The sequence below is a fragment of the Manacus candei genome, unplaced genomic scaffold (assembly GCF_025592945.1).
Source record: "Manacus candei isolate 608988 ecotype Guabito, Panama unplaced genomic scaffold, ASM2559294v1 h1tg000024l, whole genome shotgun sequence".
Classification (NCBI taxonomy): Eukaryota; Metazoa; Chordata; class Aves; order Passeriformes; family Pipridae; genus Manacus; species Manacus candei.
This window is the reverse complement of record NW_026138072.1, coordinates 900,836-925,098: the sequence shown is the minus strand read 5'-3', so window position 1 is coordinate 925,098 and position 24,263 is coordinate 900,836. Positions and strand designations below refer to the sequence as shown.

General features: G+C 36.7%; 1 protein-coding gene across 7 annotated transcripts in view; it reads left to right on the top strand.

The window, feature by feature from the left end:
- JAK2 (Janus kinase 2) overlaps positions 1–24,263 on the top strand; it is an 83,931-nt gene that overhangs the window by 10,125 nt on the left and 49,543 nt on the right. Inside the window, exon 1 of one of the 7 annotated variants that reach the window (XM_051788239.1) lies at positions 16,124–16,211. The exons of 5 other annotated variants lie outside the window; for them this stretch is intronic. The gene's annotated coding sequence lies outside the window, so the exon portion shown is untranslated. Of the gene's footprint in view, positions 1–16,123; positions 16,212–17,850; positions 18,200–24,263 lie in introns of those variants that run through there. One more of the 7 variants, XM_051788238.1, reaches the window with a different exon arrangement.

The window sequence follows — 24,263 nt, the reverse complement described above, 5'->3', positions numbered from 1 at the left end:
TTCTTACTAAGATTTGCTCTTGTGCTTGAGGAGCTACTTATATAGGTAATGTTAGAACACTTCCCTTCTTTTTTGTTTATATTGCTTTGTAAATTTCATATTGCTGCCTTTTCTCAAATTAAGATGACCTAAATTATTATGATTTCTTGATTATTCTTGATTATTCTTGATTAGTTCAAAAGGTGAAATAAGATATTTTAAGAAATCCCAGATTCTTAAGCAAAAGCAAAATTGCTTTCCCCTGTTAGAGAGAAGTATCTGTTCGGAGGTGGTAAGCATACATGAATTACTGCTATTGTGTTCAATCTTTGCTTATTTCTGATTCAAAACAAAATATAATTTGTCATCTAATAGTTAATTTGGTATAATACATTACAGTGATTCTAGAATACTTATCTATTTTTTGGTCCAGTACCTTTCTCATCTAGACATAATTTCCAGTTACTCACTGAGCTGTTAGAAGAAGAAATTAAGGAAACAAAACTGCTGGACATCCCCTTGCTATCAGGCAAATAAGGTGGGAAATCATCCTCACCAATGACACATAAAGAAGAAGAAAGAAAGTCTAAGGGAACAAAAAAAACCAAAAACACATAAAGGCCTCCCTGGCAAAAACATACAAGATGCAGCAACAGGGTTAAATGGTCTTCTAGCCACATTTGGTAAGCTTACACAGCAGGTGGTAGAAAAAAAAGTTAAATTGTAAAAATGGACTTTCCAATATGAATAATATTGCACCACACACAAGGTAACTATTTTTAACCTACAAATAAAAAGAAGACAGTCTCAGACAAAGACACTTTTGGGAGAGCAGACTATGTCCTTACTGTTTCTAAATGTTTACGTGTCCAGTGTTGTAAGAAAAGGAATTTTCTTCTTTTACCACAACAGTAAAAATACTGCTGCTTTCCTTTCTTGCAGTAGTGAAGCATGAGATGAGTTTACAGGAACTCAATAGGATTCTGGAAATAAAATGGCTTAAAATGAGGAGAGAGCAAGAATGTAAATGGCTTTGTGGCTTCATCCCTGCAGATGCCTCTCTGTTCATTACTTTCTTACTGTCTCTTTACTCTTCTTTTTCAGAACTTTTCCGTCATGTTCAGCCACATCTCTCCTGTTATGGCTTTGTTGCTTTCTTACATTCCTTCCTTTTTTCCTGTTAATAAAAGAGCCATTAGTTGTTCTGTTCTCAGAGTCAAGTATGTTTTAAGATTGCTTTCTGATCTTGATGGTAGTCAATGTCTGACCTACTTGGAACCAAACTTCAGGGCCCAAATCCAGCCAAGTATTGTGTCTTTCATTTTACATTGCTGAAACACCCTTTTGTCTTTCTGGATCCATTGTTCTCAGATTTGCTTGAGCAAAGTTTTGAGTGCCTCTGGATGGTAAAATGGAAAGAAAATAAATAACCAAAAACACATTACATAAATATTAAGATCAGAAACTATATGTATTTTCAGGCTGGGCTAAGCTATATTAAAATTATATGGGAGGTTGGAAAATTGATTTTCAGTTGGACTGAAATGGTTTTGAAGAGGAAATTAGTTTTGATTTGTTAGTGGAAGAAACAAATTGCTTCTGAAAAACAGATTGTGCAAAGACTCAGTTCTGTTAGTGGGCAAGAGTGTGGTATTGTGATGAGAATTTCTTTTGAAGTGTGAGGAATGAGAAGTATTGATATTTGTCTGGAAGGAAAAGAGAGATTGGCAGGTTGCTTGGCAGTAGACTGGATGAGAACTGATGTTTAGTCTGAATACAAGAATAATGTAAGAAAGTCCAAATATTTTATGAATGAGGGGAAGAAAATGCAGATGTCAGATAAGTAAAAAGGTACAAGAAACCCTGAAATTGGCTCAGTTGGTTAGAGCGTGGTGTTAATATAACACCAGGGTTGTGGTTAGATCCCCATGTAGGCCATTCACCTAAGAGCTGGACTTGATGATCTTTGTGGGTCCCTTCCAACTCAGAGTATTTTGTGATTCTTGAGGTTATAAGTGTCCTCACTTCTTTCACTGTGAAGTGTCACAAAAGTTGACAGTATTCTGTGAAGGTGTGGATGGATGAGTGGTTCTGTACTGGAAATGCAGACAGGTGCAAGGCCTTGTATGTACCTTTTTAACCTTAACTGTTACTGTACATGTTTCGTTAGTTTAGCGGTTGTAGCTGTTGGAAATTTCAAATTTCAGTAAGGCTGATGTATCAAGAATGGAGAGCCAGACACTGGCTGTATGTGAGCATTAAAGATTTCATAATTTAAACTAAAATTGTCTCTACAATAAACTAGAATTTGTTTATCCAGCAAATGCTGTATCTAACACATGCATGCACACATTCCTTACTTATTTTTTACCAATACCTTTTTAGTTTCTTAATGGAGGAAAGAGCGGAAATACATATTTCAGATTGTAGTCCTTTCATTATTTAGGCTGTGTGGTGGAATAAAGTAGCAGCCTAATAAACCTTTTTGTTTTATGATATCTCTGCTCACACAGATCATGGACAGGATTAGTTTTGCAACTATAATTTCCGATCTGTCCTTTCTTGTTTGTTCCTACATACTTTTTTATAATTTTATCTGTGTAATGGGCAAAGTCCTATTGAAGGCATAATGAAAATAATGGATCGCAGTGCTAATTCACTGGGTAATGAATTGCTACATAATATTATAACTTTGTTACTGAAACAATTGTATACTCATAAGCACACAGTTGTACATGCAATGTTTACTATAAAATGTTATACAATTCTGTTGTTTTTATGACAGGGAATCTCTATTAATATATAATTGCATACGTAACTATACATTAATAATTCTGTATTTTAAATTGAGTTTTATGGAACATTGGATTTAATCTAGGTAATTATTTGAATTTCATATGCTTTCACAATATGACTAGAACATTTCAAATGTATTATTACTAATGCTACTGTTTCTGCTAGTTTCAAAACATTTGAAAAGTAATCTCTGTTCAGCAAGTAGATCATCAAAATGCTACTGTTGGACGAGTTGACACAAAGTCTGGCTTTAGCAAATCTCATTATATGATTACAACCGTACTTAAAGTGTTAAATTGTGTGTACAAGTAATGAAAGAAATGGCGGGTCAGCTGTGGATTACACAGCCTGTATGTGGGAGTCTCAGTTTGTTTGTCTGTCTTTTCATTTTTGCCCTTGTAACCTAAAAATCATAGTTGACTTAAGAGCATCACATATTTGCTGTCAAGACTACTATAATAATTAGACCATTTATTTGGAACAGATGCATGATATCTAGACTCAGTGACATATCATTTGAAATCTGCAATGGTGTGTTTCTTCCACAGAAAGTAGAGGATGAGAAAAAAAACCTTACATGATTTTTAGCTCACTAATTGTGCTGGAACTAATGAAAGTAACACTGTAATGTAAACTTTATCACAGGTAGAAGTGAAGTACTTTGCAGTGCAGAAACAAGAAGAAATTGGCATTTTTTCTTTTTGGCAACACTGCCCTTAGTGATAACATAAAAATGAGTTTTCTAGAACCTTTTTATAGATATATTTTTTTGTATATTTTAGGGTTTATATGAATTTTTAAGTTAGCTTGTTTCCCCATTAGAATTGAGTCTCTGAATGTAGCCTGTTTGCAGGTAATCCTGTCTTGTAAAGTTCAGTGATCATGTCAATAGCTTGATCAATAATTTATACTTTCAATGGATTATTTAAAATTACTGACTTGACAGCCGTTACACAAGAAGACACTGAAGATTATCAACTCCAAAAGCAACTTGCATGCTCATGAGTGATAAAGAAATTAAATACTAGGGAGAGCTGGCTTTTTTGTCTTCTGCCAGGAGGAAAAAAACCCTAGACCTCTCAAAGGGCTGGAATGAGTTCCTTTGAGGAGTCCAGTGCTAGGAAAGGAAGGAGGAACTGGGAAATGGAGAATGCATAGAATAAACAAAGGAATAGGAACTTCAAGTGGGGAACTTTTACAACATACAGTATAGAGCAGGGATATAGAGTAAAGTGAAAAGAAGAAAAGTGGATTTCTTTTTCTCCCTTCTTTTTCCCCTCATTTTTTAACTTTTGTCTTTTTGAGGGCAGGGAGAGGGTTATGATGTCCCAAAGAGAAGGGAAGACCAAAACCAAAGGAAAGAGTGGAAGAGGATTTAGCTGCCACCATAATTATAGTACTGCTGGACTGAAGGCTCAGCTTGAGAAGTATTTTGGGGCTTTGCAGGACAAATAGGCAATATATTTGTTTTTGTGTGGTAAAAAGAGAAATATTTAACCACTTGTCCAAAGCTGCTGCATTGGAAAAGCTCATGAAATAAAGGGCCAGTAAAGGGGTTCCTCAGTAGCTGAACAAAGGCAGTACAAAATGGACTGATTAGAGAGCAATTGCAACTCTATGAAGACAGTTAAACTACATGTAAGACTACTTTGGATTTGTAAAAGGAATAAGATGTAATGACACTTCATCTGTTTTGACCATAGCGGAAAATACACTTGTTTCACTGAGCATGTTGTCCAGTAACCAGGATTTGGGCTCTGGTGTGTGAAGCCTTTGACTGTCTAGCTGTACCTCCTGTATTAGTGAAGTGAGACAAGTTTCCCATCCAGTATGTCAGTCATAAACACATGAAAGCAGAGTAAAAAGGAGAATAACCATACAAGTGTTCCCTGGTTTTGTTGCTGATAGAGTGGAATTGCTAATAAGATGAGGTAGATGGCATTAATATGAAGGGATTTGGCAAGGCTGGGATGAGAAGGTATGTGGAAGCTTACTGTCACTCTTATAAACACCTCCTACAAACATGCTTGATAAACAAGAGGAATGAAGTCCTCTAGCAGAAAACACTGAGAAGAGAGAGGGATAAAAAAAAAAGAAAGGTTAAAGGTTTCGGTATTGACACTTCCTTCTGTGTCAGTAGGGGCCTAGCAGACACATTCCCAAGGGCTCCCCAAGACTGAGGTTTTCAGTGCTGCAGTGATACTCTGTTGGATCAGGGACAACTGAATTAATTGGAGTTGAGTAACATAGGTGAAGAAAGTTAGTAGGCTTTTATTTGTCATTGTTTAATTTCTAGTACTGCTGCAGTGACAAGGGGTGGGCATTAAGCTGACAAAATTAATTGCACCTAGTTACACAGTATTGTTATAGTGGTTGAAGAAATTCAAAGAAATACTGTTTCAGAGACACAACATATAGGTGGCTTTCATCAAAGCATTAGGTTTATTATTTGATTGCATTCAGTATAAAATAAGGTCCCTAAAGTGTTAAGAACAGAAGAACAATCATAATTGCATATATTATTACAGCTCTTGAAGCAGACAAATTCCAAGTGCTTTTAAAGAGACCCTGCAGCTGGATCATGTGGGGGGTTTTTTTTGTTCCATATATTTAAAAACAACCAGACACCTGTATGCGAAAGATTCAGTATTATCACTAGAAACCTGGCTTCTGATATATACGTAAAGGACCTCCTCCTTTGGGATTCATATTGAAATATGCATTAGATTAATATGCAAAAAGCAAGTCAAAAATCAAACATGCTGGACTCCCTAATCTGACTGAGCTGCAACTTGTTTAGTTTGATTTCCAATTTTTTTTTTCTTCTATCAGGATTCAAATACTGTTATACTGCTTGGGCTCTCAGCCAAAGCCTTATGAAGTCAACAAAATTAATTTGAATTCATTTGAAATAAACTATTTTCATCTTGAGCTATATGGACGTAATAAATATTTGAGTAATATGTGACTCAGCTAGAAGCTTAATAAATCTAAGCAGGTTTTATGTAGCGAGAGTTCATTAATTAGGTTGATTTCTGAGTCATTGCTGAGGTAATTAAAAAGTGGTGGTTTTAGATAAAAGATAAGATACAGCATTTTGGAGGCAACCATCAGTACGTTTAGCACCCACTGGATTTATTACTTTGACAACATTTCTGTGTAGCGGTCCTGTATATTATTAAAGTGTTGAAGTTCTTGGTCTAAGTTTAACAAGCTTCCCTGTCCCAGATCTTTCTTGCAATGTAATTAAAGTGTTGAGAAGATGTACGGGAAAACTCCCATATCAATTTCCAGTTGAAACTTCTACATGTAACAGAGATCTAAGGACAGGAGGACAGAGAGGGGACAGCAAGAAGCAGATTGTAGTCCTTGCTTGTATTTATTGGCAAACTGGGTTGCAGAGAGAGAGATATACTTTATTGGAGTTGCATAGGGAAGAAAAACCTTTAATCTCCAAACATTTTGCAATTAGGAACATCTCTTCCTCACTAAAATGGTGGTTGTCTGAAATTATTTAATTTTTTTGTCAAATTGACAGTACTTAACTTGCTGGCTGATGTAATCACCTTGCAGTGTGTCCTGGTGAAAAATTCTGTCTTTATGTAGAATCCAAAAATGTACTGTTTATTTTCAGGAATTAGTCTGTGTCTGTATGTTAACCTTTTTTCCCCATTTACAGATTGAACTTGTGATCATTGATGTTACTGTGAATAAAATACGAATTTCTTTCCTGTAGTCTAGCAAAGAGTATTGTGCAGTAATATGACATATTCTTCAAGTTTGAGGCAAGGTGTTCTCTCACTTTAAAATTTAGTCTGCACTCTTGAAAAAAAAAATTAAGCTATGTTAGCCCAAAGAAAGTTTAAAACTGAACCAGGCACTTTGTGTTTGTTTTTGTTGCATAGCAAAGTTACTACATAGGAGTAGAATTTTGGGTTACTGTTGCTTCTTTCTTATGCAGGTCTTAGAATCGTTTCACAGACTTTTGCAAGTCAGAAGCTGCTCCAGCAAGTTTAGTGATTGTGACAAATATGTACAACTTCAACAGATGTAACAAATGATTATAAATGATAGTTTTATTCTTTGATGTAGTTCAGAAATTTTGTAGTCATTAAGAATTTTTATATTTGTAATTTATTGTCTAGATAGTCTTCAAAGTAGAATAATCTTAAATAAATGCCAATACTATAGAACTGTACTCCTTTTTTTTGGATTTCAGCCAGGTCATACATAAGGTCTCCACCCATGATGACTAAGTCCTTTACATATTTAAAGTATATAAGTAAAATTGAATGTGCATAATGCTGTATGTGTGTATGTATAAAGACAACATAATCTGATCCATACATATGGATGGTGCTTGTAAGATATATTTACTGTTCAATTATACTAAAAATTTGTATTTAATTCAGCTCTCACCATACCTGTAGTTATTGTAACTCGTACTTTTCAGGGCACACTGAATTATTTCCCAAGTGTAGCCTGCATTTTTCTTGCATATCTAGCTTTGCATTTGTATTGTTAAAATATATTTCTTTTGAAAGAAAGCTTTGTTTGAAAGGGCAGTCATTTCGTCTGATTGATTTATTCCAATTCAGGGATTTTTAATACTAGATCAACTTTGGCATGCTGGAATAAGTTCAGTGAAGGACCACCAAAGATGAATAGGGGTTAAATACGTGATGTAGCATAGGCTGAGGGAATTGTGTGTTTTCATTTGAAGAAATCTGAATAGACATCTGTTTGCATCTTCAGCTACCTGATGGGAAACTATGGAGGCTTTGGAGCAGAACTTTTTTTTGAAGACATGTGGTGTTTGGATGAGAGATGATAGACACAAGGGACATGAGAAATTTTTGTTAGATATTAAGGAAAATTTTTTCAGGAGGAAGACTGTCAAACACTGGAACAAGCTGTTCAGAGTGGTTGTGGAATACCTATCTGTGAACATAGTAAAAAATCAGCTAAACAGGCTTTGAGCTTGGTATAATTTGACCCTGCTTTGACCAGGGGTAGTGGACCAAATGACCACCATAACTGCCTTCCAGTTATATTAATCTAGGATTTCTTATTGCTAGTTGTGTTTTATATAAACCTTTGTCACTTTCACATGTAATAGTTTTAACTTTAGGTTTTGTTGCTATATGAAAACAGTGTATTGTCTTACATCGAAGAAAATATTTACCTGAATTGCACCTGTGTATGAATAATCATAACTCTAGAGAAAATAACCTTGTTTAGTTTTCATTCCCTTTTCATTTTTACTTTGAGATTCTAATAGTGTATATAACAACCTCCCTAAAGTATGTTTTTCTCTTGTTTCTTGAAGTTGAACACAGCAGGATATTAAGTCTTAATCCCTGCAAAAGTCTGCTGAACCTGTACAGATATTTGTGGTTAATTAAAATGTCTTACTGTGTAGAAAGTACGGTCATAATTCTATATGAAATCTTTTATTTTCAGATTTTCCTTGAGTCTCATTCTAAGAGAATATGTTTCCAGCCATGAACCAGCTTTTTCTTAACTCTGCTATTTTTTTCTGCAGATTTAGAGAAACTTTGATTTTCAGTCATACATGCATTGAGGATACAGTTCCAAGGCCTTTTGAGACTAGTAATAAAATCTGAGCACTACTGAGTTTCCAAATGTAATTGTTTTCCTGGTTATAAAGCATGAAGACCAGGAAAAATAAGAGCTAGCATACTCCTGTTGGGAAAGTTCTTATCTGTAAAGTAGATTCAACTTTTTTGTCCATTTTTCTGATACAGAAGAATTAGAGCATTTGGCAAGCCAAACTTACAATTCAAATAAAAGTAAACAAATATACAAAACATGCACAATGAAGTGCATGGAATGGGATTGAAGTGATGTTGATATCTGCCTTTATAACCATGATGACATAAATGGTAGCATATTTTAAAGGAGGAAACAAAGTCAAATAAGTTAATGAGTTTTCACATTGTCAGAAATGTGACATTTCACATGATGGAGAAATTAGTTTGTACTGCCTGATCATACCATGACTACAGTGAATATCTAAATGTTCCCAATTCCAAAGTTTTTCAGAAATTATTGATACAATCACTTCTGTTAATACTAGCAAAATTAACATTCTGTTTGGCCCATACTAGCTACTCTGAAGAAAATTAACTGTGCCCCAGTCAAAACTAGCACACAATTACAGGACTTACCTTGTTACACGTTGCTGGTCTTGATCAGTGTCCAAAATGCTTGCTGTGTGCTTTTGGCAGCGACATGGGAGTGATGCTGCTAGGAGAAGGACTAAAGATACAAATAATGTGGTGTTAGTGTAAAATATATGGGAAAGGAATCCTATGTGAAACCCTTGAATAAAACACCTTTGATGTAGAAAGTCTGACTGTTCTAAAATTGGGAAAGAAGGAAATTAATAGAATGTGTGAACACAATCCCTTTGAAGGATTAAAGAGCGTTCCAACTAAATCACACGTAAGAGGTTTTCTGAAGATACCAGAATAGAAGGTAGTCTTGAATGTGATCTTAACAAGGACTACAATAGTTGTAAAGATCAACAAACAAGCACTTTTTGTACCACTTTTCATAGAATCATTAAGGTTAGAAAAGACCTCTAAGATCATCAAGTCCAACCATTAACACAATATCTCTGTGTTCACCACTAAACCACATACCCATATGCTATATTGACACGCCTTTTAAACACTTCCAGGGAAGGTGATTCCACCACTTCCCTGGGCAACCTATTCCAATGCCTGACTACCCACCTAAACCTCCTCTAGCACAACTTGTGGCTATTTCCTCTTGTTCTGTCACTTGTTACCTGGGAGAAGAGACACACCCCCTTCTCCCTACAACCTCCTTTCGGGTAATTGTAGAGAGGAAAGGTGTTGTTTTCAGGTGTTGTTTGTAGAGAACACGAAGATGACTTTTTATTCATCTTGGCTTAAAATGTTTGTGAGTCTTGGATCACTATGAAACTACACTGGGAAAGTGCTGTTGTGGGCTGTCCTCCTAAGATCTTTTCTGGGCGCTTATTCTTGGCAACTGTTAGAAGAGCTAGCGCTTTCAGTCTCATCCTGCATGCCTGTTCTGAAGCAAGTGAACTAACAAATGGCTTGGGAAAAACATACTGAAAGAGATTTAACTCCAAAATCATGTCACCCTGTCATAGTTTAGGTGCAGAATAAATACAAGTAACAAAATTGTTCCATAGGCAGTTAAAAAAGAAAACTACTCTGAAATCACCCAATGTGCTAAACATTGACACTAGCTGAGAAACACAGAATTACAGAATGGGTCAGGTTGGAAGAGACCACAGTGGGGTCACCTGGTCCAACCTCCTTGCTCAAGCAGGGTCATCCTAGAGCACACGGCACAGGATTCTGTCCAGACAGTTCTTGAATTTCATCTGCAGTGAGAGAGACTCCACAACCTCCCTGGACAATCTGTTCTAGTGCTCAGTCACCTGCTCAGTAAATAAGTTCATCCTTGTATTTAAGTGGAACTTCCCATGCATCAGTTTCTGCCCACTGGCTCTTTTCCTATTGCTTGGCACCACTGAGAAGAGCCTGGCTTCATTCTCTTGGCACCCTCCCTTCAGATACTTATATACATGTATGAGGCCCCTTCTCAGTCATCTCTTCTTGAGGCTGAACAGACCCAGCTTCCTCAGCCTTCCCTTGTAAGAGAGATGTTCCAGTCCCTTAATCACACCACTAGTGACTGGCCTCCAACAATCTCTGTGCCACTGATTATAATCCTCTGGGATCTGCTGTTCAGACAGTTCTCAATCCATCTCACTGTCTACTCATCCAGTCCACATTTCCTGAGTTTGCCCATGAGGAAATTGTGAGGGACAGTGGTGAAAGCCCTGCTGAAGTTGAGGTAGGCATCATCCACTGCTCTCCCCTCATCCATCCAGGCTGGTGTTTCATTGAAGAAGGCAAGACCTCTGCCTTTGTGACTCTGAAACATACTTTTTGTACCAGTAAGCAAAAAACAGGTTTAGAGTGGAATGCTTAGGAAAGGAAAAGATGAGAAAGTATATGGAGTAAACTTTGTGTTTATTAAGTCAAAGCTACTTCAAAATGTCTATAAATGTATGTTCATAAATAAGTAAAAGAACCTTAATTGCAATTGCTAGGTTACCTAGAGATATTTCAAAACTGGGGTTGGATTTACAATTGTCACAATTTTTTAGATAGCAGTTTAAAGAAAAGCAGGAATGAATGCTTTATATAACTGAAAGAAATGGAAGTGGTATGCTAACAAAGAAGTGTTTCATAACTAGTGAGTGTGAAGAATGAAGCTTTTCTTTCGTTTTTCAGTAGTTACTGTGGAGTGTAGGTGTTCCAGAAATAGTTACTGATACTCCTTCACTGTAGAAGTAAAAGTAGCACCTCTGACTATTAGGACTAAGAGACATTAAAGACCAGAGAATGGGGCTTATTTGGAAGAAAGCCAGTATTCAGGAGATCAGCATTTGAATCAGGAAAGATATCTGTTCTGAGCCTTCAACAAAAAAGAATGAAAGGAACACAGGTATGGCTGTAGTGTAAAATGCATGCAAGACATCTTTTTGTCCAAAAAGTATGGCCCATGTTTGTTATCTTTATTGCTAAGTTTACATACTTGAAAATTATATGACCGTAACACTAATTAATTTCTGTCATACTGTCTATGCTAGTAGAGAATATCAATCTATAGAGGTTTTGTTGAAAGTTGTTGTGTTGTCTACAGTGGGCACTGGGCTTCAAGCAACCACTGTAAGCAAAATCCAAAGAAGTATTAAGTAGTAATAAGTAGGAACTTAAGTGGTAATCACTCTGATGGTTTCTTTTCCAGTACAGTAGACAGTTGAACCTGGGCAGCAGTTGAAAAGAAATTCATGTCACATACTGGTGATGAAAGGGAAGTTAAATTTTTCAAGCTTATCACATTGGTAGTCTAGGGAAATTGTTAATAATCACAAAATCAGTTGTGATAAAGTGTTTCTTGCTGTGATACTTGCTGATCATAAAGCTAGTACTTCACTGACTGTAGAACTGTATACTATTAATTAAAAATGCCCTTGCAATTTAGGTGAGTACTTGAAGTAAAAAGAGCAGTTATTTTTAATTTGAATTCTTTTGAAAGACTGAAAAAAGAAACCGCTTGAAAGGCAGATACTATCTGTAATTTCCCATAAATTCATCGTATATGTTATGATAATTGTATGTAAAGCAACTGAGGGAAGATGTCCTGCAAGTGCGTTTCATTAACTTTGAGAGCTGCTTCAGTGAATATAGATAAACCATGCACTAACTATTGTGGGAAGGCTTGCTTTGTGTGTGTGTGTTTGATGTAATACAACTCTTTTCACACCTAGATGGACAGAATGGCTGAGAAATCAGGCAGTAGAGAGACCAATATTAACTTAACATTGACAAGTGAGAATCAGCTAATTGTGTTGCCCTTGCTTTTAGTGCTTCTGAACATCTAGGTTTGTTTCTCTGCAGTCTGTGCTTTGACTTCTTCAACTTCTGTATGGCTGCACAGCCTTCACTCATATTACAAAAGCAAGGTATGTTGTGATGGAAGCTCTGTGACAAGACAGGAGGCGATGACAAGCTGCTTCAAAAGCTGTCAGGGGCTGATATTCCTTCAAGGCCACCAGTGCTTCTTTTTGGCACTGACTCATAGTAGTGATTGTGTGTCTGTTTGGCTAGAGAAGAAATTGGTTGGCATTGGTGTATTTTATACACCTTCTCAAATATTTCTGTTATCAATGACTGGAATAGTTGACACAACTTGCTGAAGCCTGTTCACCGTGCTGTTAGGCTGGGTTTTTTAAAAACTCTATGGAAAACTAGGTAGCTTCTTGTGTGCAGGAGGAAGCAAAATGATTTGTCTGAGCAACTGTTTGCATAGACTGCCCAAGAAAAATTTGAGCAGCTGTGAAATCCACACCTGTGAGCTGATGAACTGTGCAGAACTATTTCTTCAGTTCTATTTTGTATGTACTTGGGATATAAGCCAGATGCTTATAATTATTTGTAGTTTGACTCATTGTATGTTCCAGGTGCTAAGGAAATAGCAGAGCTACTTTGCTATCTCTCCATTCTACATGAGTGTGGCAGATCACAAGGTACCTGGCTGGAACCACAGGGATTAGAGCAGCTTTGTTCTTCTGGAGGACTGTGTTGCTAGAAGTATTAACTGTTCTGGTTTCTTTCAGTGAGGCTAGTTGGCTCTGCAACAGGTAACATTTTGTTGGTAGTTGAGACTCTAAACAATCTTTATGCTGTCATTGGGAATATTCGTAGTATGTTATAGAATCATAAAGGTTGTAAAAAAACCTTGAAGATCCTCAAGTCCAACCTTCAACTGAACACTACCGTGCCCACGAAAACCGTTGCAAGTCCTACGTCTGCTTGATTTTTGAACACTTCCAGGAATGGTGACTCCATCACTTCTTTTGGCTGCCTGTTCCAGTGCTTAACCATTCTTTCAGTGAAGAAATTTTTTCATAATATCCAACTGAACTTCCCTTGGCATAGCCTGAGGCCATTTCCTCTTGTCCTGTCACTCATTACTTGAGAGAAGGGACCTACCATCACCTCGTCACAACCTCCTCTCAGGTAGTTGTAGAAAGCAATAGGGTGCCCCCTCAGCCTTTTTTTCTCCATCCTAAACAACCCCAGTTCCCTCACCAGTTTTGTTGTCCTTCTCTGGACATGCTCCAGTACCTCAGCGTCCTTCTTGTAGTGAAGGACCCAAAACTGGACACAGGATTCAAGGTGCAGCCTCATCAGTACTGAGGACAAGGAGACTATTATTGCCCTAGTCCTGATACAAGCCAGGATACCATTGGCCTCTTATGTCACGGCAGCTAAAATTTATTCAGGAATAGCAGTCAGGTTTACTGATATTTATTCTCACTGCACAAACAGTGGGAAGATTCAAGAGGTGATTTAACTTGGTCTTGTTCAAGTGCTCTACTGAAAGACTCCTTGAAAAAAAAAATCTTTTTTTTTTCCTCTCCTAAATCAATGTCTAAAAGGGTCTTTGGTTTTTTCCCCATAAGGGTATTTTCTCGTACTTCCTCTCATTTTCTGTCACTTTTAGGTATGTTTTTTGCAGGTTTCATTTATTCTACCTTCATAAGAAAAAAGGTCTGAAAATGTCAGCAACTGGACTGTGGCCCTTGTAATTTTAATGCTCAAAAGCATTAGTGGCATTTGTAATGCTCAAAGGCATGGTCTGCCTTTGAAGTGTCTCCCAATTACTCCCTATGTTTAAAGAGGAAGTAATGACCTAAATCCTTGATTTAAAAGTCCTAGTCACTGACCCCTGAGGCTCAGTAATGTGATCAAATCCTCTTCCACCAGCTTTTTCCAGCCCACTAAGGGCATAAGTAAATGTTGCTTGGAGGGTGAGTGAAGTACCAAAGAAATATTTGATAAGGATTAAAATAATAATTCCTCCTTGCCTCCAGAACAGGAAAGGGGTGATCGAGGGATAGGGGAATGGGACCCACCCAACCGCCTCTGGTATATTTTTAATAGCTGCTATTCCTGCTTCTTATTTCTGCTTACATGTAGCTATGATTTGGACACCATGCGAATGAGTTTGTTACCTTGTAGTATGGGATGTGATCTTTTCTGTGTGCTCTGCAGTGTCTGATTTTTAGCCTGGGGATGCTGGGCAGACTCACAGAACCCAAGGGAATTGGGAAAGGAGGGTCTTTGATGGGGAGTGACATAGAATTGGTTTACTTGGGTGAGTTTGGGACCTCATTAGGAGAGACCATATTTGACGGAGATAGGAGGGGAATGGAAGAGTCCTGTATACTCTTTTGTACAAGACAATTTAGAGGTACAGGAGATAAAGCAGGACAAATATCTATCCTTTTCCTGGTTTTCTTGATTTCTTTCCCTGGTATAACTCAGTGTGCTGTCTCCATCTTCTACTTGTACCGAGGCTCCTGCTTTAATTTCAGTTCTTTTCCTGCCATGGAGTATCCCATCCGTCTGGTGTCTCTCACAGCCTCCTTGCAAATAATCCATGAGAAGGCATTTTCTTCTCAGGAGTAGTTAAAATTCTTCCCGAGTTTTCATTTATATTCAGTTATGTTTCCAAAGGTTAATACAGAATGCTTTGGCAGAACTTGATTGTGGCAGGATGCCTTCATTTCCTTCTCTTTTTAGATTTTTCTAGGAATCAAATGGCATCCACACTTTTGCTCATGTTCACTAGTTACTACCTGTTTTCCCGTGCCTACCAAGATCAAGCATGTTCCAACCTGCTAGTTTCTTTCATTTGCATATGCAGAATCATTGGTTTCACCCTGTGTGTATTAAGGTTATGCCTGCGTATAAATCCACTACTTTTTAATTAGTTTTAAACAACTTAAATTAGTTTTTAATTAAGTTTAAACAAGGTAGACTAAGTGCCAAGTTACTGAGGTCGTTTCAGCCAAAATTCAAACCTGGTTCTATACCCAGTTGCGGATGAGAGAGGAGTGGAGAATTTCTCTTTATTAGAAAAGCTTAGTTGGGAGAAGGAATGGGGATGAGGAAAGAGGAAAAACAGCTGTCGTTTGAGATGTTTGGGCTCAGACTTGGCGTACTACTCTGTGCTTTTGACCTAGTAATACATTCCAAACTTGAGGACTATTCTAGCAACATCCAGGTTTTAGAGTAGCGGATTCTCACATTTTTATAGAAGATCTCACGTTCTGCTGTAACTGTCAGTTTCTGATACATGTAATTCTGTTTTCTTTTCTTGATTCTCTCTCTCTTTTTTTTTTTCCTCAGTGATTTGCTTAGTTCACTTGTTGCCTACTCTTTTTCTTCTTTCTGGTGGAGACTGTGTACAATGTATAAAGTGGTCTCAGATCTTCAGTGTGACTCAACTGCATACATTGCTTAACAGGACATAGTCTGAGAGGGGAGTAGTTTGGTTTTAGGAAGTTTTCACATCAGGTGGAGTGGTATCCTTTATCAGAGGATGCATCCTTCCATTACACTGTCTCGCTGTCAACAAAAGCCTGTGTCTGGTAAAAAGAAGCGCAAGGGAAGACTCTGTGATGCTTTACCATTTCTTAGGTTATTTTGATTTTAGAGAGTCTCTGACATGCTTTGTCAATTATGATAGTCATCTAACTACCTTAACTTCTTTTCTCAAAAAGAATCTGCTGTATGCCTTCTTGCAATTTTGACTGTCTGTCCGAAGTGACTGGCAGAATCTGTCCCAGCCTACACACTATCCTTAGATGTGGTCATGATGACGTGTGCTGCTTATGCCAGTAGGTTAATGAGGTCAAGTGTTAAATGGTGATATTGTCTATGAAGAGTTTTCAGGGGGATGGGAAACATCTGCCAAATGAGATAAACTTCACTTCTTTTAGAACATATCAGCCCTGAATGGGGATGGAAGAGTAACAAGAGACTGTTTCTGTGAGTTTATTTACTGCTCGGAATAGAGCAGAGGGCAGTAAGTCCTACATAGTAATGGCATTTAGTCTGTCGTAGTACCACAGAGTCGCTAAGAGTCTGGTTTCTGTTGCAGGCATGAGGGATATCTTGGTCACCTAATAGGTACCCACAGCCTTTCGTAGAGATGTTCATAGGAGTCTCACATTTATTACCTAATTATCTCTTTACCGAATGCTAAAGAGTAGTTGAGAATGGACATCCTAAACATTTTGCAGAATCACTGTGTTGTGTTACTTCAAGAGGTGTTAAATATGTTGTTATATGACATCTATGTCTTTCCCTCAATGCTTTTTTTCCCGTGGTATGATTTGATTTGTTTCTTATTCAGACTTTTGTGTTGAACTCTGTGTGTTCAGAAGAGTTTCTTTATCTTTCTCCTCCCTGAGGTTTTCTCTATATACTACAACTGAAACATGAAACTGAGACACTGGGGAGTGTTATAGTAAGGGTTGAATTTTAAAATTGGGGTTTTTTTTGCCTGTTTAAGCACTTTGGAGAGTTAAACAGCATTTCCTTCATCGTTTTATTTAGTTTTTCAAATATTTACCTTCCTTGAAAGGAATTGTGAGATAGATCTTTCTTTACTAGATATTTCGCGAAACAAAGAATTGTGTTGATATCTAGGCTACCAGTGTTTCACAGCATGAATTTAGGGAAATGGTTTGTACTTAGGAAAGGTGACAGTGTTTTACGTAAAGCACCCTAGTACTGAAGTCCAACAGGAACTGAAAATATTAAGATCACTATGCATCATCGCAGAGTTGTGCAAATAGGTAAAGATTGTCTAGAATAGTGGAAATGATCCGATGGCAGTGAGGCCAAGTTTGTCACTGACAGAAGCATACTCTGTCTTTTGCAGCAAAACTGCATTGTGGGGTTTTGTTTGTAAACAAATTTAATACTAAAGAATGCTATCAGTAATCTAAAAAATTAAGGCTGTGGTCTGACTTTTTCTGTTATTTGGTGATGGTTTTTCTCATTTTCTTTTTGTCTGTATGCCAGTCAGAGGGATGTAATTGCTCTATGACCTTATTTGCTTTAAGAAAAGGAAACTTAATTCAGTTATTATTTGATGAATTGGCAGACAGGAATCATGATGTTTAGTTTGGGTAAAAGTGTGGGTGGATTGTTTCTTGCATGTACTAGTGGTCAAACTCTTTACTAAGTACCAATTAAGAAAAAAAATGTGTTTAGAAGATTGCTTACTGGTAGGTGAGTAGATGTGGCAAATCCTTATGGGCAGGAGAGGGATCTCCATTTATAGATACTGAAATGCCTGGTCAGAAGTGGTCTGTTCAGACATTGAAAATCCTAAGCAGAAATTAGTAATTGTATTTTGTTAGCTAATTGTAAAATATATTTAACAAATCCAAGAACTACTAGTATTTACAGTAATTTGTGGTTGTTTAGGAGCTTAAAGCTTGCATAAAGAGAGGAGAGACTATGATCAGTTTTAAACTTCAAGTTCATTTCAGTGGGTCTCAGCAATTTGCTAGTACCTAAAAATGTATACACAAAAACCTATTTCTTAGAGCACCTAGTTCAGATGGTGACTTCTTACTCAGTATACTTTGCAAGTTACAGAAAAACTTGCCTGTAATACACTGTATTGCACTTGTATTCTAGACTTAGCTCCAGCTTCTCTAATTGATTTCATTCAATGAAATAAAAAATGTCAAAGAGTCTGTAGTATCTTTAACAGGCATTTTTTGGAGGAGGCTAGCTCGGTTTTTCATTGCATCATGATCATAGCTTGCTTTTGTCATCTTTTCATTAACCACATTCTGATTTGCCTTGGGAAGTGGTTCATGAGGTCCATGTTTCTTTGCAACAGCTTGTTCCAAACCCGGCAGACAGATCTGAAATTCTTATTTTGTCAGAGCTGAAGTGAAGCTGCAAATAAGTATGCATAATATGCTGAAAAATTCTGTAGAAAACTGAAGTGACTGGTAAGTCTGAGATTGATCTAGAAAAAGCCCTTCTTGTTCTGTTATTTAGAGAATAGTATCCTACATTTTGAACAGATCACCTTAGGTAGATTCAAATTCCTATACCACTTTTAGGCAAGATTGAAACATCGTGATTACAGAGTTGGTGTGGGGTCTTGAAGGGAGAACTGATGTGTCTTGTTTCGCATTACTGACTGGATACATCTGCAGAACTTCTGAGTGAGTTCCCACTACAAGAAAGACATTGAAAAGTGGGTGAAAGCCCTAGTCTTCAGGGCTCAGAGGCAAAACTTGTGTTGGAATTTGATTTATGTACTGAGAAACTTGAGTGTTTTAAGGTTTTCTTCTAGTTTTCTGTCATCAGAGAGACTTTTAAGAAGAATGAAATAATTGTCTAGTGGAAATTTTGTAATGTAACTTTTTTATAAACAGCTGTTAAATACTGTTACGTTATAAATGTTTAATCTTTATTTTATATTGCCTTTTCATAAAGAAACTGATAATAGCACAGTCTGTAGCAGTACATTTTGAAATCCAGAAAAGAACACTGTATCTTCTTATCTGATCTTCTATATATCATAGACCAGTTAGTTACACTTTGGTTTTCTTCCTCCACCAACTTCAGTAACACAGGTTTATCTAAAGCGTATTTTGCAACTGTGCATGTGTTCTTCATGTTTTAAAGTCAGGAAATACAGAATCTACTTCTTTGACTGTTTGTTTCAGTAATATGATATTCTTGTTTCTGAGAGAGAGAGAAAAAAAATGTTATATATTAATAGCTATTTATTCTAAAGCTATTGTATACCCTATTTAAATAATTAATTTTCCATTATGATTTTTATTTCTTGAATCTATATCAGAGAGTCCGCTTGAGCTTTTTAGTTTATTGGAGCACAATTTTCATACTCTTGCCTTCTGCGATTTTCTTATGGTGTTTCAGGATATAGTATCAAGAATCACGAAAAAGCTTTGTGTCATTCTTATCTCAGAACTTGGGGTAAAAAGCAATATGAATATAGGGAGCTCTGAGTTTATCCTACTTTGGAATACTTTCTTTCACTTTAGAAGTAAAGTGTACAATTGAATGCTTAATCATACTCAAAACAGAGTTCTGTAAATACACACAATGATAATTTGACTTTTTTCCAGTGTGGGAGGGAAGCGCAGGTCTCTTGGTTTTTTAAAATGTACAAGAGAACACAGACTGTTTTAAATGTTACATTGTGGAGATATGTTTGTCTTAACTAAAAGTTTCTCCTTGTCGCTTTTATTGGAGTTTTGCAGAATCTCTGCTAGTGGTATATTTTTTGATGAACCTTTGTTTACTTTCAGAGCCCTGAGTTTTCTGGCCTCCATTTTTTTTCTGACTGTCTGTGTTTATAGAGATAACATGATCTTGGCAAAGCATGTAGTGCAGTATCTCTGCAAAAGCTAGCTGGTATTGCAGATAGGAAACAAGTGGAGAACTCTCAGGCCATTGATGATTAAGGAAACTAAGTAAACTATCAAGCAAGTACATTTTCCTGAATTATACAGATAAAACATCAACACTGGTGTTGTAAATTATTCAACAATATGAAGCATTAACATAGGGTTTAGAAAAGGCATGCGTTCCTTTTGTAAAAATGCTTTAACCTCTCTGCCGAAGAATAACAAGAAACCACAATATTTATATATATTCTAATTGAACTCTAAATCATTATTTTGTAGGCTTGTGAATGCATTTATATAGTCTTGGTTTTTAGAGTATTACTATTTAATTAAACCTTTGTTTACTGAAATCACTTGATTTCAAATGTTTCTGTGACAGTGTCTCACAAGATTGTTGCTTTTATGTCTCAGAGGGTCTTTTTTGTGTTTTGTTGTATTGCATTATGTGACCATGCCCTGACTCTATAAGGATTTATAAATGTGATTTAGTTTGTGCACAATACCTATTCATAGCCTTTTTGAGTCTGTAGAAGGTGTAAGTTGTAGAGCAGGGGGGCAGGTGTTGTGCTTTTGTTTTTCTTTTTGGCTTTTTGTTTGGTTGGGTTTTGTTCTTTTTTGGGGGGATGGTGAGGTGGTGGTGTTTTTTAAGGTAGTTTTTTTATTAGCTGGATTAGAGCTTCAGGCTCTAATCTCACACAATTTTTTAGCTTCTTCTACAAAAGCTTCTTCTACCAAAGAAAACTTAGATAAATATGTAAGACATTTTATAGAGATTACATTGTATAGAATTACATTTTCTACAAACAAAGGTAATTCAAAGTTAAGCACTTTTAAATAATATTAGTGTTCCAGGTTCCTGTAACTGATCTGTGATTGTAAAGAGCTAGGTTTCCTCTACAAAACTTTAAGCACTTTTCCAAAGGCAAGCAGGAAGGAGGGCAATGACACCAAAATCCCCTAGAAAACCCTGCACCATAAGGAGGGAATTTGTACATAAAATATACATCAGATCTGACCTTTCGATTATACAGTTTCTAAACTGAAGCTACCTTGAAAAAGCAGAGTAGGCTGAAGGATGAAGAAAGTATTTCTGGAGAGTCCAGAGGAGATACTGACATCTACTGCTCTTAGCTGTTCAGAAGAGTTTGCTGATTCACTCTGACTTAAATGTTATCCTGTTTACATGCTAACAGTTATTTCTGCAAAGAGCTAATTTGTTGAAGCACGTTTTCTGATTCTCCTCAGATAGTGTAAAAGCCAGGATAGAAGACTTCCTTCATCCAGATGTTTTCCCATTTTTTAATGGCTCTGTCTCAGATTTACTAGACTTGCTCTTCCCCATATTTTTCACAGAACAAATGTTACAGGAAACAAGATCACGTGTGTTTTATCATGCAGCATATTATGCAATTTTCTTGTCCAAGACTACTTTACCCTTTGCTTCTGTCAGGTGGTGAAAACTTGGAGAGGAAAGAAACCAAAGAACCCACAAAAGTGGAAACAGTACATTATACAAATACAATACTGTGAAGAACATAGTAGATCTTTTTTTATTTTCTCTTTTTGTAGACAGAAGAGCTGGTTGGGATTGTGATTATATTCTCCATGATACTTTACCCATGATACTTTACCCTGTATCACAAAGTGTAAAAGTGTACTTTTAGTCTCTAAAGGTAGATATTTAGAAGTTTAGCAAAGAGTGGCAGTTTCAGCCATGGTGGAAACTGGACGTGCCTTTTCATCTAGAACAATAGAATAAAGAGGCACAGTGATACTGTTCTGTGCAATTATTTTTCACATAGTGACTGCAAATTTTCTTGATCTGTCTTTGAGGTTTGAGTAACAGTTTTTTCTTAAGCCGTTCTAATACTTGGCTAGTAATCAGGATCTTTCTATACTTCATTCATTCCCCACTTCTTTTGTTTAAGGTTTTTGTTTGGTGTTTGGTTTTTTTTTATGTTGCTATATTCAATCTGTGTTGGAAGAGAAAAGCCATAAAATGAAAGTCACTTAAACCATGAAGGAGAAAGGAGGTTTTTAAACATTTTTTTAATACTTCTTGTCTTTATATTGTCCCTTCCTCCTTTTGTGTACCTCCTACTTGCCTGCAGGAGACTTCCTGGGGTTACTGCCCTTTCACCCTGCCCCATAATCTTCTGCTGCTGTTTTACAGTAAAATTCTAGCTCTTCAGTCCTCTTGAGTGTCTGCACAGTGTAAACACATTTGACAGTTACTGCAGTAGTTTTACGAAGCTCTGAGGCGGGAAGTTGCCAGACTGGGGAAGTGAGATAAGAGTGCAAGAAAAGAGAGACAATTAAGGAGGAAAATCCAAAAGAGTTAAAATTTTTAAAATCCAGGTCTTTGAAAAAGCTTCCTGAACAAATGCAAGCTGGGCCATTTATCTGAATAGCCAATGGCAGCTGGAAAGAGTTATGACTGGTTTTCCTCACAGAAATGTTTGCTGAGAGAAATCCTTTGCCTTCTGTGAAGGAAGAGAACCTTGTATTTTATGCCAGTATATAACTCTGATTGATGAAACTATTGCATTGTTATTTGCCTAGAAGGTACCTTTTTTATAGGCTCAGAACTCCAGAGCACATCTGTAGTTGGAGAGGATTAAAAACTTTGTCAAAGGTCTGACATCCTTCAGAGGTACCACACTACAGCAAGTAGTGGGTCTTGGCTGTTCTCGTTCTTCCATAGTTAAGCTGTTGAGAACTGACATTTAACTGAGAAATCCCTGCCTGCCACAGGAGAAAGGACAGAAGGCTGAGAGAAGAGTAACAGTTTTGAAATATTTGTGATACAGCTGGTGTCTGCTGGGCCACGCTGATAAACTGGCATCTGTTTTGCAACTGTTGATGCTATTCTTTGGCCCTGCAGAATTGTAGCAACAAGTGTTGGTTCATGTTTTGACAAATCGCTCTTCAATTATGCGAATTGCATTTGGAAAAGAATTTCTTCCTTCAAAAGTGTTTTCCAGCATTACTTCCCCACTGTTTCAATCTTGCAATGTTTAAGAAAGTCAAGTAATTTGACAGACTTCACTGCTGTTGCTGTTGTACTTTTTTGTTTTGTTTAGACTTTAAATATTTGTTTTAACTTGTGAGTATAGCTGTAACTGTCTTAAGTATTCTCTAGAAGTCATTGGAGGGTTTTTATCTACCTGGTATTTTTAATAAAAATGTCTTTCAATAGAAAAAATACTTTTTTCTGTTTTAGTGGTGTCAGAATATTTTTTCCGCGTTGAAATGTTATTTTTTTGTTTAACCTTTTTTTATTGTCTCCTGATTTTTTTGGAAATGCACTGGTTGTCATTTTTACATAGAAACAAGTGCTTTAGTTGTTCAATATAGGACAGTGGTTTGCTAGTTTTTTTTAAACAAAAGCCACAGAATGAGGCAGAATGAGACAGAATGAGACTAGTGGCAAGGAATCTTCCTTTTTACTTTGAACTAATTTGCTCTGTGCACACAGGAGCATTGGCAATTCCTATTTTATGTCTTTCTTGAAGAAATCAAAAGATCAATTAAGGAAGACTTAGGCACCACTAATTAACACATATTTCATGATCTGAAGCTATTAAGCTGAATTCAGTACAGTTAACAAAACAAAGTTTGTTTGTGTATTCAAACCGAACTGTGAAGACTATAATTAAATATTAAGTATACATATTAAATATAAAACAAATGCACTAACCAAAACAACTGTAAGTGGGAAAATGACTGACTTTTTTTCTTAGTCTAAGTTTGGGTCTAGAGGTAAAAACTTTATTTTGGTGGTCTTATAGCATAACACTTACTCTTTGGAACCTAGTGATGTTCTACCGCTACTGACTAATGTAAGACCTGTTAGCACTTTCGGTGATACTTTGCTACAATCTTAAACACCTACCCAGCATTACTTGGGAAGGCTTTCATGATTGATGTTTGCAATGTTCATTCAAATTCCTTGAGAGAAAGATGTGTGTATAAGCAGATGGAAAGTGTGCACATGGCTGTCATTTTCAGTTTACTGGCAATAAACATATTGAGTTGTTGGGAGACAGCCTATGTCTTCAAGACCTTACTTGTCAATGGAAAATGCTTTTTAATCTTTCTTCTCTCTCTAGTAAACAGAGTAGTTGGTGACATAGGCACAAACACTAATTGTGTTTATAGCAGTTCTGGTGGCTTGCTGAAAAGTGACTGTTTCAGATTGTAGAATCTCATCTGCATAACAAATTCTGTATTGTGTTCTTTGCAGAGAGTGTTAACTTGGAGATGATGGACTAATGTATTTTGACGGAGTTTCATTAGAGTCTTAAGTTAGTTTTTAAATTGGCATTTAAATCCTTGCAGCTGCCAGAAATGTAAGCTGGTGTAGACTTGACTAAATCAGAGGGAAAGAGGTCATTGGCAAGATGGTGCTCTGTGAGATTGGTACAGCAACTCAGCTGCTGAAAGAATAAGTTGTGTCAGATAAGACTTATTCAGCCTGGAAGTATGTGAACCGAATAGTTTTATAAGGCCTTGATGCAGATCCTGTAAATGAGTATTTCATTACATGTGTGCTGAAGAAAAAGTTGATTCTCTCTTGAAAAAAAAAAAAGGAGAGAAAGAGAGAAATACGTTACTATGACCACCCTGA